This window comes from Triticum aestivum, chromosome 6B (genome assembly GCF_018294505.1).
Source record: "Triticum aestivum cultivar Chinese Spring chromosome 6B, IWGSC CS RefSeq v2.1, whole genome shotgun sequence".
Lineage (NCBI taxonomy): Eukaryota > Viridiplantae > Streptophyta > Magnoliopsida > Poales > Poaceae > Triticum > Triticum aestivum.
This window is the reverse complement of record NC_057810.1, coordinates 335,655,545-335,669,275: the sequence shown is the minus strand read 5'-3', so window position 1 is coordinate 335,669,275 and position 13,731 is coordinate 335,655,545.

Here is a 13,731-nt window from a genome sequence, read left to right as displayed (position 1 = left end):
AATCTCCGTGTCTCCAATTGCGTTTGCACACTTCAATCCCATCCCGTTACTTTCTTGCAAGTTGCATGCTTTACTTTCCGCTGCTCATATACTCTTTGCATACTTGCTTGAATTATATTGTGAATGTTTGAAATTGTGCTAATTTCCAACCTCAACTTGAAAAACTTAAAAACCGCTATCTTTACTTGTTGAGGGTCTAATCACCCCCCTCTAGACACCTCTTCTCGATCCTTTCAAGGTGAGGAGCTCGAGATCCGATAAGAGCTCCTTAGGCGCGATGCTCAAGAGAGACCCTTGAGCAACCTCAACTTGAAAAACTTAAAAACTGCTATCCTTACTTGTTGAGGGTCTAATCACCCCCTCTCTAGACACCTCTTCTCGATCCTTTCAATTGGTATCAGAGCATTGGTCTTCATTGCTTTGGTTTAATGAAGATGGATGAGTCTACGATTGGGAGTATTAGACGTAGAGTGCCTATGCTTGATGGAAAGTTCTATAGTGAGTGGAAAAATGAGATGTTTGGAATTTTTCATGAATATCACTTGAACAAGCACATTACTACTTCTTGTGAACCCCTTGTTGATACCTTGCATCCTACCCCGGACGAGTCTCTTGACATGATTCGCAATCTTAGAACTATCAATCTTATCACTAGAGATTTGCCTAGAAATTTGATTAGCCACTTGCCAACTCTTGATTGTGCTTATACTATATGGAGATTTCTTGAGGAACGATTTCAGACTATTCCTTGAAAAACTTAGACAAGATTCTCCATTAGTCTATTGCTTTGAATAAGATGAATCCCAATGATCCTAGGTTTGGAGATTGTTTATTTGAGCTTCGTGACCTTATGCGTGCCAAAGGAGATGTTGGAATCATTAGCAATATCATTTCTGAAGCCATTAGAATTCATAGAGATGAACATTGTCAAAATCATATATCTAATGAATCACTCTCTCTAGGAAATTATCATTTGCAAGATGATGTTGAACATGGATACTATGATGAGGATGATGATAGTGACTTTGATCTTGAAGAGTCTATGAGACATTTTGGTCTTATGGCTAACCTTCGCGGCTACATGGCTGGAGGAAAGGAATGGATTCTTGATAGTGGATGTACCGATCACATTACCGGAGACATGGATATGTTTTGTGAGCTTGCTAAAAACGATGGCCCTCGAAAGTATGTTACTTTTGGCGATAACTCAAAGGGTAAGGTGGTTGGCCTTGGTAAGGTGGCCATCTCACATGACAGCTCCATACAAAATGTTATGCTCGTTTAATCCCTTGGCTACAATTATCTAGACTAGCCGATTTCGGTTTCAATGTCCTATTTACTGAAGTAGATTGACAAGTGTTTCGAAGAGATAATCATAAAATGGTCTTTACCGGCATACATAGAGGTGATCTATACATTGTTGATTTCACTAAAAAGGCTCAACCTAGAACTTTCTTAATTGCTAAATCCTCTAAAGGTTGGTTGTGGCATAGACGGTTAGGTCATGTGGGCATGCGAAATCTTTGACAAGCTTATTAAAGGTGATCATATCCTTGGTGTTAAAGATGACATATTTGACAAGGATAGACTTTGCAGTGCTTGCCAAGCAGGAAAACTTATGCGGAGCATCCCTTGCTCATCCCCATGGACGTACCTACATCTCCCTCAACACCACTTGGACCCATGACAAGAGCTAGAGCAAAGGCTATCGAAGATAAGGTGAACTCGCTCCTCTCCGAACTCCCTCTCTCTACTCACAAGACTTGGCTACTACCTCATACGGATACTTTGTGTGTGATCAGGTACTTGGAGGAGAGCCACGGGACAGCTACACCCAATGGCGAAGGTGGCAAGGACACCAAGCATGGACATCAAGAGGAAGAGCCATTTCGGAAGCTACAGGCACCGGACGACCGGTCGGGCCCGGACGTCCGACCCCTGGGAGATGCTACAACCGAGAGAAGGAAGGCAGGACAGAGCTACAGGCCATGGACAACCGGCCCAGCCCGGACGTCCGACGACTCCCAAGCCATGGACGACCGACGCCCTCCGGACGTCCGGCAGCTGGGCACCCGAGAGGAAATTAGCGGAAGACCGAAGCCACCGGACAACCGGACGACCAGCACCCGAGCCGAAACTATGGAAGTTCGACATCTACGGACGTCCGGACCGTCCCGAAGCTCCGGACGACCGACGTCTTCCGGACGTCCGACACCTGAGTGACCGCAGCCATGGGTCGATGCCCTTGTACCCCTTCACTTTGACCCCATTTGCACTACGGCTATAAATAGGTCTCTCCCACCTCCTAGCTAGGGTTAACATTGTGATAGCTCATTTGAGATAGAGCATTGCTCATCTGTACCGGATCTACTCCATGTGAGGGACCATGCCTCTTCGGAGAAGATGCATTCGGATTCAAGGTCTCCATCCGGAGAAGACAAACAAGACCTCCTCATGGAGAAGAACGGTCACTCTTGTATCTTCCCATGTTGACTTTGAATCATGTGTTACCTTATGTTTTCAGTGATCTAGCCCTTGTGTGATCAATTACTTGTCGGTTGAGTGTTTCTCTCGTTTCTCCCTGTGATTTCCCTTGTGTTCTTCCGCGCATTCTTCGTGTTTCCCCGTAGGATCAACTCCAAACGTGAAAGATCGGCCCCATAGGGTTCCGCCCTACATCATCTTGGTATCATGAGCCATGTTGATCACGTTTTTGGAGTCCCTACCCCTCTTTTTCTAGCTTGATTTTGTTGTTTTCGTCCTAAATCCAAAAATTCCCCACCAAAAATAGCCCCAATTTTTTTTGTGATTTGTTGGTGAGTTGATATTTTGTTGGATTTGGTCCATGGATTTGTGTTGCCACGTGTGGATCTAGCTTTCCCCACCCTCCCCACCCTTTTCTATCCACAAATCCGCTTGATGAGGACATCAATACCATTGTTACACCCACAGCCCCTGCTGCTATACATACTGGACCAATTACTAGAGCTCGCGCACGCCAACTAAATTACCACGTACTTTCGTTTCTTGGTACTGATTCTAATGTTCATGAGAATATGATGCTGCCTAAATTGGATACATTTGTTTTGCTTACAAATGAAGGGCCTAGCTTGGAGAAGGATGAACATTGGAGCAAGAACAAGCATGGAGATGATGGCATGCGCAAGGGGAACAAGAATGGAGTTACAAGTGATGATTTCAGGACTTTGAAGCCACCATAATGGGTGCATGAAGCCTTGGACGAAATATATAAGATGCCACTTCATAAATTTCGTCCCGAGGCTATTATAGGTGCTGCGTCACCTTATTATTGGGCCAGGCCCATGTAATTTCGAAATACATAAGTATAGGTTATTTTAAGAGTCCGTATGTGTGGGGAAACAAGAGATAGGGTTGATTTCGGACCCCTCCACCAAGGGCCACAAAATTCCCCCCTCTTCCTCCATATATACAGCCCTTAGGGCATCGTTTAGACTTTGGGTTTTGTTTAGATTAAAGTTCGCCATAGCTGCAACTTCGCGTACCTTGTTTGTGTTCAATGACCAGACAAAGGCGTCACAGAACCCCACCTTCATTAATAAAGCTTTCCTCTTTTATTCGCAATATCCAGATTGCAATCTCAGTTTCTTGCTTGTTCTTCGTTTGCTCATAGGAAATAGACCCTCGTGGTCAGGTTGATCGTGCTCCGACGTGGTCAATAACCCCTCGGAAGTTGGTTTAGCGATTGCTAAGGCGCGATGTCTTCGCACGTTCGTAGTCGGATTGTCAAAGTCGACTCCCACAGAAAATGATTGCTATCTCATCGAAACATCGGGACACCTTTGCCTCTATCACCGCTCGATTTCGACATCACCATCTTCTTCCTCCCCGAAATCGCGTAGTTCATCCCATGCCCGATTTTCGCCCAGGCACTTGACGACCGAACCCTGCCGGACGTCCACGACTTGACGACCGTGACCACCCGGACGTCCGTGAAACTCTGACGAAACTGATTTTTTTTAGTTCGGCCACCACCACATCCCCACCTTCCGCCACATCTTCCAAACCCACATACACCACCATCCTACCCAATACCTCCTATGACAATTTTGACACGTTTTGGTCTTTGAGATTTTGAGTGTGGCTCCCGTGTCCTATTGTGTTTCGGCTATATAGATACGGTTCGACATCATCATAACCGCGCTCATCTTCGCAAGGGTATTGTGACGCCCCCGATTCAATCGTACACTAATCATGCACGCAAATGTGTACGATCAAGATCAGGGACTCATGGGAAGATATCACAACACAACTCTACAAATAAAATAAGTCATACAAGCATCATAATACAAGCCAGGGGCCTCGAGGGCTCGAATACAAGTGCTCGATCATAGACGAGTCAGCGGAAGCAACAATATCTGAGTACAGACATAAGTTAAACAAGTTTGCCTTAAGAAGGCTAGCACAAACTGGCCTACAGACCGAAAGAGGCGCAGACCTCCTGCCTGGGATCCTCCTAACTACTCCTGGTCGTCGTCAGCGGGCTGCACGTAGTAGGGGCACCTCCGGTGTAGTAGGGGTCGTCGTCGACAGTGGCGTCTGGCTCCTGAACTCCAGCATCTGGTTGCGACAACCAGAAAGAAAGGAAAAGGGGAAAAAGGGGGGAGAAAGCAACCGTGAGTACTCATCCAAAGTACTCGCAAGCAAGGAACTACACTACATATGCATGGGTATATGTGTAAGGAGGCCATATCAGTGGACTGAACTGCAGAATGCCAGAATAAGAGGGGGATAGCTAATCCTGTCGAAGACTATGCTTCTGGCAGCCTCCGTCTTGCAGCATGTAGGAGAGAGTAGATTGAAGTCCTCCAAGTAGCATCTTCAAGTAGCATCTCCAAGTAGCATCGCATAGCATAACCCTACCCGGCGATCCTCCTCTCGTCGCCCTGTAGAAAAGCGATCACCGGGTTGTCTGTGGAACTTGGAAGGGTGTGTTTTATTAAGTATCTGGTTCTAGTTGTCATAAGGTCAAGGTACAACTCCAAGTCGTCCTGTTACCGAAGATCACGGCTATTCGAATAGATTAACTTCCCTGCAGGGGTGCACCACATAACCCAACACGCTCGATCCCATTTGGCCGGACACACTTTCCTGGGTCATGCCCGGCCTCGGAAGATCAACACGTCGCAGCCCCACCTAGGCACAACAGAGAGGTCAGCACGCCGGTCTAAATCCTATGCGCGCAGGGGTCTGGGCCCATCGCCCATTGCACATGCACGTTGCGTACGCGGCCGGTGAGCAGACCTAGCAACCTCCATTACAAAGGAAGTTGCGTTAACACAGTCCAACCCGGCGTGCGCCACTCAGTCGCTGACGTCAAGAAGGCTTCGGCTGATACCACGACGCCGGGATACCCATAACTACTCCCGCGTAGATGGTTAGTGCGTATAGGCTCGTAGCCGACTCAGATCAAATACCAAGATCTCGTTAAGCGTGTTAAGTATCCGCGAACGCCGAACAGGGCCAGGCCCACCTGTCTCCTAGGTGGTCTCAACCTGCCCTTCCGCTCCGCCACAAAGTAATAGTCGGGGGCCGTCGGGAACCCAGGCCCACCTCTACCGGGATGGAGCCACCTGCCCCTTCAGCCCCCATCTCCGAACAGTATCACAGGTAATGTAACTGTGTAAAGTATATAGTATACGCCCGTGATCACCTCCCAAAGTGATCACAGCCCAGTAGTATAGCATGGCAGACGGACAAGAGTGTAGGGCCACTGATGGAACACTAGCATCCTATACTAAGCATTTAGGATTGCGGGTAAGGTAACAATGACTGTAGCAGCAATGACAGGCTATGCATCAGAATAGGATTAACGGAAAGCAGTAACATGCTACACTACTCTAATGCAAGCAGTATAGAGAAGAGTAGGCGATATCTGGTGATCAAAGGGGGGGCTTGCCTGGTTGCTCAGACAAGGAGGGGTCGTCGGTGACGTAGTCGTACTCGGTGGCATCAGCGTCGGTCTCGTAGTCTACCGGAGATAAGAGGGGGAAGAAACAATGAATACAATGCAAACATAAACACGACGATGCGTGACGTGACAATGAGCGGTGCTAGGTGTGCCCTAACGTGGTATGAGGTGCTACCGGTTAAGGGGGGAAACATCCGGGAAAGTATTCCCGGTGTTTCGCGTTTTCGGGCAGAGGAGCCGGAGGGGGAAAGTTGCGAGTTCGATAGGTTAGGGGTGTGTGGCGAACGAACGGACTGCGTATCCGGATTCGCCTCGTCGTTCTGAGCAACTTTCATGTTGAAAATATTTTAATCCGAGTTACGGATTAAAAGATATGATTTTCTAAAGATTTTATTAATTTCTGGAATTTATTTAATTATTTAATTAATTCGGAAAATGGATTTATGACGTCAGCATGACATCATGCTGACATCAGCAGTCAACAGGGGTTGACTGGGTCAAACTGACGCGTGGGTCCAATGGGACCCACCTGTCATACTCTGTTAGGTTAATTAGGATTTAGTTAAACTAATTACTGTTTAATTAAGCTAACAGGTTAAATAGATTAATTAATTAAGGTTAATTAACTTAATTAATTTAATTAATTTAATTAATTAATTAAATTTATTTTTATTTTAATTATTGTTTTATTTATTTTTATATACTTTTTTTAACGTTTTGGGGGCGGGCCCCCTTTGTCATAGGGCCCTGGGGGCTAACGGGCATGCGGTTGCCGCGGGTGCGGGCGCTGGGCGTCGGCGCCCGACTAGGCGAGCGCCCAGATCGACAGGGGGAGGCGCCGGCCACGGGCACGGCAAGCCCGGACGACACGGGCGGCGGTGGGCGAGCACGGCGCGCGCGGAGCCTCAGCACGGGGCATCGGCGAGTGTGCACGGGAAGGCGAGCACGGGCGGACGGGCGAGGCGCGACGGCCGTCGTGATCGGTGCAGGGAGGCAGCGCATGGCAAGGATGACTCAGGCACCGGGGGGGGGGGGCTCGGCGCAAAGGGCGTGCGGGGCACGGTGAGAGCGTGCTCACCGCGGGCGCGCGTGTGGGGGCGTCTACCGTGCGGTGACCGCGAGCAAGACGGGAAGCACAGAAGGGGAGAGGCCCAGGGCCTCACCAGCGTTGATGGGGAGAGGGGGCGCCGAGGCTTGCTGGCGGCCGGCGGGGAACAGGCCGAGGACGCGAGGTCCGGCGAGGAGGGGGGTCGAGGTGGCGTCCGACGCGGGGCAGGGCGTGGCGACGCCGGTGAAGACGGTGGGGCGGCTCCGGCGAGGTGGCGTCGCGGGGGAGGACGGAGGCGCGCCGGGGCGGCAACGGGCGACGGGGCAGGAGGTAGGAGGAGCACGGGCTTGGGCGCTGCCCTGCGCGCGCGCTAGTGTGTGGCGGCGCGTGGGGAGCGAGGGAGGAGAGGAATGGGGTTGGGGGTCTAGGGTTCGGGGAATGGAGAGGTAGGCCATATAGGCCACGGCCGGGGTGGGCCGGTTGGCTGGCTAGCTAGCTGGGCCTCATGGCCCAGCGGGGGGGGGGGGGGGGGGGTTCTGGTCTTCTGTTTTTTTTCCTTTGTTTTGTTTGTTTTCTTTTATTTATTTTCTCCTCTGTTTTAATTCAATTTAAAATATTTATGCATCTTATAAAACTGTGTCTTCTACACCATAATTATCTATGTAATATCTAGTACAAACCGAACAATTTTATTTTAATGTTTGAAAACTTTTATTATTTACCAAATTTTCAATTTGAATTTGAATCGGTTTCGAACTAACACGTGATTAGGAACAGTAATCGAGGTGACGTGGCATCATTAGCAGAGGTTCACTGTAGCTTAATTACCCGGGCGTCACAATTCTCCTCCACTACAAGAAATCTCGTCCCGAGATTTAAGCGGTGGAGTAAGGGGCGAAGGTGTTGGTAGCGAAAAACCTAACGAGTCTTCTCGGTGTTGGCTGCCCTTTCTAAGAGGTTGATCCACTTCGTTGATGTCTTCATTTCACTGCTTCTAGTCACCATGATCAATTGTCATCCTTTCTTCGGGACCTCCATCATACTTATGAATAGGTAAGGGGCAGCTTCTACAACGATAGGATTTTATAAGGGAAAATCTTCTGGGGGTTTCCCAAGTATGAACATATGAGTATCTCTCGAGCTGAACAAACGAAACACATCGAGAGCAAAGTAAGACGGTGCAATAAGAAGTTTCAAGCGGATAGGCAATCGTTCATTGCCTGAAACAGAGTGTGAATGGGGTTTAGAGCAACAGGAATAAGTATTGTGTCCGATACAGAATAGATCAACAGGCGGGTGGCCCGTGAATTACATAGAAAGTCAAGCACAGGGATAACTTTGACAACAGGGTGTACAGGAGAGTCAGGTTTCGATCCTATGGATCTATGGGTTATGGGCCCACCATGTGGGTTAAAAGTAGGAAGGGCGGAGACGTCTTGCGTGATCATGCAAGAAAGGCATGTCAGAGGATAGCCTGTCGATTATGTTGGCAACAACGTCGATACCAGGGGCGAGGGACGAAGAGAACCATTTTCCTGCTCGTTGAACGAGGCGGACCAATAGGCAAAGTTCTCGTCCATCGGTGGTTACCGAAATGTCATCAACAAAAGAAACAGGGTCTTACTGACCGAGTTGTACACCAAGGTGTTTGCACAAGTAGGGAATTATTATTGTTTATATCATATAGATCATAGAAAGGGTTTAAATAAACCAATGGAAAGGAAAGGTGATTTCCAGGTTTAATCAAAACAATGGGGAGGAAAATGTGTATACACACATATTACAGGGGTATATCCTTCCCTAGGACAAGCGGGGCATGATATCCATGATAGGATATAACGTAGAAAACCCTTCAGGAAAGGGGAGAGAAATATCATGACATTACCCATACAACGGTGTTAGGATAAATGATAAATAAAATTTAGCATCGTGCTTCAAATGTTCCTGTTGAAAATCGGAGTACCATTGACATGCTTCGAGATAGCCTTGACATGGTCTTCGTGTGAAGATCAGACTTTGGAAACACGAAGGATCCGTCAGGAATAACTTGTAGAATAAGTCTTACAATTTCCTCATGGATGAATGGATAACCTTGCTGAAAAGGAATCTATAATGATAGGTCCTCCAGCCGGGGGGGGGGGGTGCTAGGCATGACATCATGTTAGCGGGTCATCAAAGGATCAACATCATAACTCTTGGAAAGGTGTCCCAACCCTCATATCTGACCGAGATTCAGATCCGATTGGTGTCAGGATACCTCAGACTTAGGATACCTGAGAAGAAAAGGTGCAACGCAATTTGACGGGATGACACTGTAAGATTCTCGGGAAATGAACTAAGAAGTGATTTCCGTTAACAAGAGTTCATCATTAACCCAAGGAGAGGATGATGAGGTGGCTGATGGACTCAACGATAATTCAACGAGGTATCCAAAAGATGGATCTCCACAATTATGTGGATAAGGGGATAACATCTGTCAGATTAAACAATAAAATGGGATATGCTCGAGGAAAACATACATAATTAAACATTGGTTGAACGGTGCGCCCGAAATACGGGTGGGGTTGCACGACCAATGTCGGAATGGTGATTCAATAATCAATAGACTAAGAATGAACGGCCGACTATTAACTTCAAAGCAGAAGTGCAGGATCCAAACAACACCGTTCACTTGTTGGTACCCCGGTTGGAATCAACACGAGGACCATGAAAGAGTGGTGATGGTGAGTAGTATCACTATACCAAGAACTCTTTAAGAGGTGGAGCAGTCCTCACAACATCCTTGATACTAAAAGATGGTAATACTCCAAGGTAAGAAAGAACAATTGCTGGATAGTAGGGATCTCAAGGTATAACTCAAAACACGAACAAGTTTGTGTTGAACGGAAGGCAAATAAGTGGTCAAAGGTAACACAAATCATCAGGTGCAAGGATGGTATTTCTCATTAGGAATTCAATTGATATCCTGGAAGAGCTCATAAGGTTGATGATGATCACGACGCATTTGTCGAGAGATTTCATGAAGATGTAATCAATCAGTGATGACATCAAGTCAAAGGAATAATGAAGCGGAAGGTTATTGGAACCATGGGTAGGACACAAACTCGAAATCAAGCTTGCTATCCAAGGACCAACGGTATGACGAGGAAGATCGATTGTAAGATTAGCTCACCGTCGAATTTTGTGCTCCGAGGAGAAGGACCCGGTAGCACAGTTAAAATTTAGCATGTTAATGATATAGCCGATCAGGCTAGGAATGATGTGATCGGGTACAAACTCATACTTATAGAAGCTTACCGAAGGGTTGTTGAACCGTAGTGTGGACTCGATTCAGTTATTGGTGTCTTTGAGTGTTTAGTAATTCAGAGCCCGTGAAAAATTGGAATCAGTGGGAACGTAGCACTTGATGAAGAACTCATAAGAAGTTATGTAGTTCCATGATAATCTCGAGATACCAGGGGGTAATACTCGACGACATATCAAAATAGAGGTTGGACGGGGGTATTGCTCTGCAGAAGACAAGTGCTTAAACTTGCACGAGAATTGGTATTTAAAGGAAAACATGGTCGGAACCACGATTGAAAAAGGCCAGATCCCAGATATAAGATGAACTTATACCAAGGGAATAATTAATTTTAAAAGAAGCTTCGATGAGAAGATCTACATCGTGTCTATGGGCATGAACACAAAGTTCAAGGTCGACTCCCACTTCTTCAATGTATAGTCTTCCATTCACTTCTCGCTTTGATAAAGGCATTAGTGTTGAAAGTTTTACCTGGTGAAATACCAGATGAGTATGACTCGTGAAAACTTTCGGGTTCACACGGTTTAGAGAAGGCATATGTTCAACCCACAGGGGCTTCTTAGAAACGTATACCACAAGTTTCAAGAGTAAATAACACAAGCTCGAAAGTAGAGCAAGGTTGAGAAAGTAGATGATACAATTACCAAGGGCATTATGTATCCAAGGGAAGGCTCACAAGGTTATTGAATATGAAGGATGCTAACGGATAAAATCCAACAATGGGCCTGATGGTCCACAAGGGATCTGACGTGAGCATCGGTACTCAACTAGAGGAAGAAGAGTGCAAGGAGATCAAATTATAGAAACAACTGACTAACTCAATTGTCAAATGCAAAGGAATTATGATTTCCAATTCAAGGGATCAGAAGCAATGCTCTGATTAGGGATGGATAAGTTGAATAGCCTTAGGGTACAATCAACGACAATTGGATTGGTCGAGAACCAATTCCAGTTAAAAGAATGGAAGCTCAGCCGGAAAGGTAATTTATAAGGATTAATGATGATTGCGTGTATTCGCAACATATTGAGTCAACAGACTCAAAATGATAATGACAAGGAATGCCTATAAGATTTCTATACTTACGGGATTAATCATAATGAAAGCAAACAAGAAATTCCAGAGCAATAGGTTGCTGAGGATTTTCGGAATATCGGGTGGTATTTCGAAGACTTTTGTGTAACACATGAACAACTCGGGGATGAGCGGATACTCGGCAAGCGCGAGTAATTATCCGTAGGGGTATTCATGCAGCAAGGAACTGCAGGGCAGTAAGCGTAAAGAATTCTCGGAATATCGAAGAGTATTTCAGGACATCTTGTAATAACAAGAGCAACTGGGGATGACAATATGAATGATAGGTGTAAGTAGTTATCCAGAGGGATTTATCGATGGAAGTGAATTGCAAAAGCGATGGCACATAGTCTCGAGAGCACATCATAGAGTATCTTCGGAATCTTCTGGTGCAGCAGGCGGTCATCGGTAACAAGTGGCTCTCCGGGAGAAAGTACTTGCGAGAACCTAAAGTTAGTTTTGTTTTTAGCGAAACCATTTAACCCGAATAGAAGAGAGCTCAGAGTCCCAGAGTAAAGGTCGAGGAGTAAAAGATCCTAGTACCACCCAATGGCGACGTGGGCCCGTAAGGCACACAGCCAAGTTAGTAAAAGTTTTGCAATGGCTAGACTCAACTTCGGCCAAGGAGTTGGAAAGGGGATTCCTATAGGCAGTTGGCTCTGATACCAACTTGTGACGCCCCCGATTCAATCGTACACTAATCATGCACGCAAATGTGTACGATCAAGATCAGGGACTCACGGGAAGATATCACAACACAACTCTACAAATAAAATAAGTCATACAAGCATCATAATACAAGCCAGGGGCCTCGAGGGCTCGAATACAAGTGCTCGATCATAGACGAGTCAGCGGAAGCAACAATATCTGAGTACAGACATAAGTTAAACAAGTTTGCCTTAAGAAGGCTAGCACAAACTGGCCTACAGATCGAAAGAGGCGTAGACCTCCTGCCTGGGATCCTCCTAACTACTCCTGGTCGTCGTCAGCGGGCTGCACGTAGTAGGGGCACCTCCGGTGTAGTAGGGGTCGTCGTCGACGGTGGCGTCTAGCTCCTGAACTCCAGCATCTGGTTGCGACAACCAGAAAGAAAGGAAAAGGGGAAAAAGGGGGGAGAAAGCAACCGTGAGTACTCATCCAAAGTACTCGCAAGCAAGGAACTACACTACATATGCATGGGTATATGTGTAAGGAGGCCATATCAGTGGACTGAACTGCAGAATGCCAGAATAAGAGGGGGATAGCTAATCCTGTCGAAGACTACGCTTCTGGCAGCCTCCGTCTTGCAGCATGTAGGAGAGAGTAGATTGAAGTCCTCCAAGTAGCATCTTCAAGTAGCATCTCCAAGTAGCATCGCATAGCATAACCCTACCCGGCGATCCTCCTCTCGTCGCCCTGTAGAAAAGCGATCACCGGGTTGTCTGTGGAACTTGGAAGGGTGTGTTTTATTAAGTATCCGGTTCTAGTTGTCATAAGGTCAAGGTACAACTCCAAGTCGTCCTGTTACCGAAGATCACGGCTATTCGAATAGATTAACTTCCCTGCAGGGGTGCACCACATAACCCAACACGCTCGATCCCATTTGGCCGGACACACTTTCCTGGGTCATGCCCGGCCTCGGAAGATCAACACGTCGCAGCCCCACCTAGGCACAACAGAGAGGTCAGCACGCCGGTCTAAATCCTATGCGCGCAGGGGTCTGGGCCCATCGCCCATTGCACACCTGCATGTTGCGTACGCGGCCGGTGAGCAGACCTAGCAACCTCCATTACAAAGGAAGTTGCGTTAACGCAGTCCAACCCGGCGCGCGCCACTCAGTCGCTGACGTCAAGAAGGCTTCGGCTGATACCACGACGCCGGGATACCCATAACTACTCCCGCGTAGATGGTTAGTGCGTATAGGCTCGTGGCCGACTCAGATCAAATACCAAGATCTCGTTAAGCGTGTTAAGTATCCGCGAACGCCGAACAGGGCCAGGCCCACCTGTCTCCTAGGTGGTCTCAACCTGCCCTGCCGCTCCGCCACAAAGTAATAGTCGGGGGCCGTCGGGAACCCAGGCCCACCTCTACCGGGATGGAGCCACCTGCCCCTTCAGCCCCCATCTCCGAACAGTATCACAGGTAATGTAACTGTGTAAAGTATATAGTATACGCCCGTGATCACCTCCCAAAGTGATCACAGCCCAGTAGTATAGCATGGCAGACGGACAAGAGTGTAGGGCCACTGATGGAACACTAGCATCCTATACTAAGCATTTAGGATTGCGGGTAAGGTAACAATGACTGTAGCAGCAATGACAGGCTATGCATCAGAATAGGATTAACGGAAAGCAGTAACATGCTACACTACTCTAATG